Here is a 6,177-nt window from a genome sequence, read left to right as displayed (position 1 = left end):
CTCCTTCCCTCCCCCCCTTCCCTCCCTTCCCTCCCCTTCCCTTCCCTTCCCAGGGTGCTTCTCTCTAATTCCACTCCCCTTTCATCACAGACTCAAGGTAAGACAGTCCTCCTTAAAAAAGGAAAAAGGAAAGAATTCTTGGTTGGTTTCTAAAATATGGTTATACATGAGTAGTGTTAGTATAAATTCTTTATTTACATTGAACTCTGTTTCAGTTGCTGCTGTGGCCACACCTTAGAAGGTAATCCCCAAGGAAAGAACCTTAGAGCAGATGTTTAGTTGGTAGAAAGGGCTTAAAGGAATACTACTCTAAAGTCACAAACCATCTTAGGTAACATGGTGGTCACCTGTTTAAAGTAAACCACTAATGACTAGGTGTCCTCCTTACTCTGCAAACCAATGGAAATATGAAAGTAGACACATTAACGTTTGTGAACATATGTGGAAGACTGACATTCTAAGTCATGCTATTATTTGATTTCACTAAAAGAATCATAATAGACTCTCTCCATCTTTAAAAGTTGTAAAGGAGCTTTACAATAAAATTCTTAAATTAAAAAAAATACTTGTTATTAAAATATCTTAAATTCTGTAGGTCTTTTAAGTATTTGAAGATGACCTGTCTTTCTAAAATATATTTCCGTTTGATCTTGAAAACATACCTAATGTGACTACAAGTTCGATTGTAATAGGTGACTAATTACTAAGCTGCATTTCCTTATTATCTTATACAGCTGGTAGTAATAACTTTCAAGACTAGAAATTTGCATTACATTGTTAAGTGAGCTGTATAGGTACAATACCTTGAACAAGATTAGAAATATATGAATAGTACACTTCAACAAAATTAATCTCAAATTTGTATCAATATACAATATTTGTGTAAATATACAGAAGTCCAATCCAATGTAAAATATTTAAAACTAGTAGTAGTTGCTTTTTAAGAGTGGATTCAATAATCTACCTTTTTATCTTATTGTATCTATATCCTCCCTTTTTTCTTTTTAGAGTAGATTCAATAATCTACCCTTTTTATCCTATCATATCTATATTCCCTTTTATTTTCAAAACAAAAACCTTGAATCTAATCCCCTTTGTTCAGCTTTCTTCCTGACCTTAACCAACAACATTCTGTAGCAAATCCCCCTAAACAATGACAAATATCCATAACCCAATAGGTGACCAAAAACCACCACCCCACCACTTGGGAATGTGGGCATGGTGTTCTTAAAATTACTTCCTGCTGTCTGGGGGAAAAGGCATCTTTAGGGGATCCTGAAAAGAAAAATTTTGGAAATTGTCAGCTGTATCATTTGTTGTCCAGTCTCTTTGTGATAGGGAAGTGCAGTGTGTCTCGAGTCCTGGCTAAAATAGGCTGTGAGGCTGGATCATCTCAGGTAGCCACCTCAAAATTTTTCTGAGCAGTTTGTAGTCCAAAGCTGATCTTTGTTGGCGTTGTTCAGCTTAATGGTGTTATCATAGTCCTGGTGTCAAAGGTCACTCTTAGGCATGGTCATGGTTCACTGTAGAAAACTGGTAGAAACTCAAACCTGAAATCATAATCATGAAAATAGATGAAAACTTTTTCTAGAATTAGTTAGTACTGTGTTTGAACATTAATATCATGACAAAAACTTTAAAATACATATACGCTATCCTATAAATTTTTAGATAATATTATAAAACCAAAGGATTATGGGATGAGGCAATAAAATAGTCCTTCAATATTTGTTTTTCTTCTGTTCCATATCAGGTGGCTCTTCTGACATAAGGTAGAGATTTTTTTTATTTTTCTTTAACAAGCATGCTTGGGTTTAGAGAAGGAGAGAGCCATACTCTAACTCCAAAGCCAGCTTTAATCTTTAATTGGACTGAGACTATAAAAAGACCATTTGCACTATATGTCTGTAGAGAAAAGCAGAAACAAACATTTGGGAAGATTTATAAAATTTTATTCTGTTGGAAATGTGCTATACCAATACTATACTGGTTTTCTTGGGACAATTTTTCAGGATGATTTGCCCTTTTTCTTCAGATGTCTCATTTGTCCAGATTCCTTAGCTTCTCTTTAAAAGAAAAAGTAAAAAACTTCCCCAACCCTAAATTTTTGGGAGGTTCTCCTTTAGCAAGTTAGATATGATCAAACAAATGCATTTGTTAGTTTTAGAGGTTAGTTTAGATTAAATGGCCATGTTGCTTGATGAACTATCATCTCTTCTAATTAAGAGGTGTCTCGTTCAAATCAAATCTTTATCAATTTTGATGGTATCCATAGCTTTTCTTCACCTGCAGAAACAAAAGCAAAACCTCTTCCCCACTGTAACACATGTCCTGGCTTCCATTTGGAGGTCAACACATCTTTGAAGTATACTGGCTGATTTAATCCCATAGTTTTTTTCTATTATACAATGTCTCTCCACAGCTGTTGTTCTTTTCTCATTAGCATTCAGAAAATTCAAAGTTAATAAAGCATTATGCAATCTATTTCTGGGATTCTTTATCACCTCTTTCTGTTTATTTAGCATATCCTTTAGAGTTTGACTTGATCTTCCTATACCAGCCTGCTCTGTAGGATTGTGTGGTGATACCTGTAATATGCTTTATATTATAATAAGCAAAAACTGTTTCGTTTTCTTAGAGACATATGCTGAAGCATTGTCTGTCATTATTTGTGCAGGTATACCCATGATGGCCATAACTTCTGGAAAATGTATAATTGCCAAATCAGCCTTTTCTTCTAAGCAGTTGCCCATTGAAAACCTGAATAGGTATTAATGATGTGGTGTACATATTTTAATTTTCCAAGCTCTGCAAAATGGAACACATTCATCTGCCAAATTTCATTCCTTTGAGTACCCTTTGGGTTACTTCCTGCAGGTAGTGGAGTTTGGTTGTATAAAGAACAAGTAGAACATTTCCTTATAATTTCCTTAGCTTGTTGCCAAGTGATGGAAAAGTCTTTTTTTCAAAGCTTTGCTATTGACATGGTGTTTTTTATGACATTCTGAGGCCTTTAGCACATTTCCTAACAATAGTTGATCAATTTCATCATTACCTTGTGCTAGAGGGTCTGGCAGACTTGTATGGAATCAGATGTGTTATATAATGGGATTATTCCTGTCCCTGATTATGTCTTGTAACTGAATAAATAATAAAAATCAATTTTGTGTATAAAATCATCTGATATAAATTCAGTGGTTTCAATATGTAAAACAACTCAGCAACCACTTCTGGGTTCAGGCACAACTGGGTAACCAATTTTGCTCCAACTCAGCCTGGCCTTTCATTGCCAGCAGCTATCTGAAGCCTGCACCTTGCCTGTGACATTCTGCTCCAAGTCTGTACCACTTGGGGATGTCAGAAACACAGAACTAATAGAGATTTGTTATAGGGAACCGGCTTACATGATTATGGATGCTGACAACTACAGACAATTCAGTGCCGATCTACAGGCTCAAGACCCAAAAGAGTCAAAGGTACAGATAACATCCAAAGGCTGGAAGGTAGACAACCAACCCTTCTCATTAGAGGAAGTGAGTCTTTTTGTTTTATTCAGGTTTCAGTTGATCGGATGAGGCTCACTAAATTACTGAGAACAATTTGTGTTTATTTAAAGTTCACCAACTTAGATCTTAATCTCATAAAAAGAAATCCTCTCCAAATTGATATACAAAATTAGCCATCACAAGGGCTATAGCTCAGTTGGTGGAATTCATTGCCTAGAATGCCCAAACCTTGAAGTTGAAGTTTCAGTACTGCTGAAACTGAGGGCACACATCTGCTTCCAGAAAAGGGATCAGAAGTTCAAAGCCACCTTCAGTGACATGGTGAGTTTGAAGCCAACCTGGAACAAAAGAGAACTACCTCAAAAACAACCACAGAGTTCTCCCACCCAAACAGCTTGCCCACCTCCAGCTGTGATACAAATACAGACAGAAAATGCAGGAGAGTTGTTGCCTGCTGGTGTAATCCCCAGCCAATGATACCCAGATTTGTGGCATCCTTTGTGTGAACATTGCTGGGGCATTCTCTAAACTTTTGGAGTCTAAAGCTTCTACTGGAATAACCTACAACAGTTTCAACATGACACCTAGAACTGGCTTCCCCTCCTTCCTAGGTCACAATCATTGCTCCCTTGCTCCATGTTCTGAAATCCCCCATTGAAAGCACTGTCTGCATTCCTGCCCTTGCTCAGTTTCTCCTTTTGCAAAATCCAGTGTTAGCCAGACGCCCTCTCAGGGCAGGGCAGGATCCTGGAGGCAGGAGCTGAGGCAGAAGCCATGGTGGGGTGCTGCTTACTGGCTCTGCTCTTCATGACTTGCTCAGCCTGCTTTCTTATAGAACCCAGCTCCACAAACCATAATGGCACCACGTAAATGGGTTGAGCCCACCTTCATTGATTACTAATTGAGAAAATGCCTTACAGCTGGACCTCACGGCAGCATTTCCTCAGCTGAGGCTTCTTCCTCTCTGATGACTCTAGCTTGAGTCAAGTTGACACAAAACCAGCCAGTACACTGGGATTACAGATGTATACCGCCACGCCTGGCCCACAGTGTTCACTTCATAGGCTTTCATCAATTCCCCATGTCCTGGTCTGTCCCGCGCGATCGTCTTGCCGGCAAGAACGACACAGGACACTCGGATCCTTCTGCAGTAAAGCTTTAATGCATCTTGAGAGAGAGAGCATAAGCTTACAGGGCGGAGACCCCGAGCCAAGAATCCCGTCCCCTAATAAAGGCTCATAAGCTCTGAGCAGTGCGTGTACAGCTGGGATAGGTGGATGACTCATCACCCTATATGACGCCATGGAATAGGCAAGGCTAGGCAAGTGGAAAAACACTGGGCACATGCATACCAACGTTATTTACTTGATCCGGCAGCGGATGTCAGCGCCATCTTGTAATGGCGAATGTGAGTGCGGCTCCTCACACTGGTCTCATGTTTTCTTTTGCCTGCTCAGCTCAAGATCCCTTGAGGATGCAGCAGGTGGCATTCATCTGGAGATGGCTGATGGCGCTCCACCGCCATTCATAAATATACTCCCACAGTTTGTCCCCTCTACATTTCATCTCTGAGTTTATGGCCTTACCATTCTGTCAACATCCCCAAATATTCTGACTCTCTCTCTCTCTCTCTCTCTCTCTCTCTCTCTCTCTCTCATCCCAGATCTTTCTATTAATACCTCAGAAATCTCTCTAGACAGAGGATCTGCCTCTCCATCCCACTGCATCAATTCCAGCATCACTTGAGTTAATCTAACTGCAGACTTTGGTTTCCCTGTCTTTCTGTAGGACTTTCCTTTGGGCTACCAGTTCACAAATAATGACCTGGCACTGACTGCTGGCTCCGCTCCTCCTCTCAGCCTGGGAAGTTGCTGTGTCCAAGCTGCTGCAGGTGTGTCTATCTAGTCTCCTACCCCAGTAACACACAAGCTGCTCAAGTGTTCGGCTGTATTAAAACTCCACCACTGTATGCTACAAGCACCCAGCCTGCTTGGGAGGCGGAGGTCACCTGGAAGTTATATCTGACTCTGTGTTGAGAATTTTTTTCAGCTTTCTCAGCTTTCTCCTATATGCATTTATGTGCGGCACTTTGGGAAACAAATGTAGCAAGCTTTCTTTTGGGCCTCCAGCTCACAAGCAACAATGCAGAGACTTATTATTATGAAAGCTTTGCCTTAGCTTTGGTTTTTTTCCCAACTAGCTCTTTTGTTGTTGTTGTTGTTTTGTTTGGATTTTTTGAGACAGGTTTCTCTGTAGCTTTAGAGGCTGACCTGGAACTCACTCTGTAGACCAGGCTGGTCTTGAACTCACAAAGATCTGCCTATCTTTGCCTCCTAAGTGCTGGGATCAAGGGCGTGCACCGCCATAACTCAGCGCTTTCAACTACTCTTAAACTTAAATTAACCTGTTTTTATTAATCTACATTCGGCCATGTGGCTCAGTTACCTCTCCTCTGTACCATAGGTCTGACTTCGTTACTGTCTCACTGGCATCTCCCCCTTGCCTAGATTCATCCCAAGTTTCTCTCTTTCCCAGAGAGTCCTGTCTAACCTCTTCCTACCTAGCTACTGGCCATTCAGCTCTTCATTAAACCAATCAGAAAGCACCTTGGCAAAGACACATCTTCACAGTGTACAAAAAGATTACCCCACAACACTGTCTCCATTTTAAT

The 6,177-nt window shown here is 40.2% G+C and overlaps 1 long non-coding RNA gene across 1 annotated transcript; it reads right to left on the bottom strand.

The window, feature by feature from the left end:
* Window positions 1–961: 961 nt before the first annotated feature.
* Window positions 962–4,712, bottom strand: LOC107977973. The gene is made up of 3 exons (XR_003480163.2): window positions 4,425–4,712; window positions 3,735–3,844; window positions 962–1,550 (listed from the first exon to the last, which is right to left on the bottom strand). It is a non-coding gene; the product is annotated as an uncharacterized LOC107977973 (long non-coding RNA).
* Between the last annotated feature and the right edge of the window lie 1,465 nt (window positions 4,713–6,177).

This window comes from Cricetulus griseus (assembly GCF_003668045.3).
Source record: "Cricetulus griseus strain 17A/GY chromosome 1 unlocalized genomic scaffold, alternate assembly CriGri-PICRH-1.0 chr1_1, whole genome shotgun sequence".
NCBI classification, from domain to species: Eukaryota; Metazoa; Chordata; class Mammalia; order Rodentia; family Cricetidae; genus Cricetulus; species Cricetulus griseus.
Note: the sequence above shows the minus strand (reverse complement) of the source record. Positions and strands in the feature narration are given on the sequence as shown.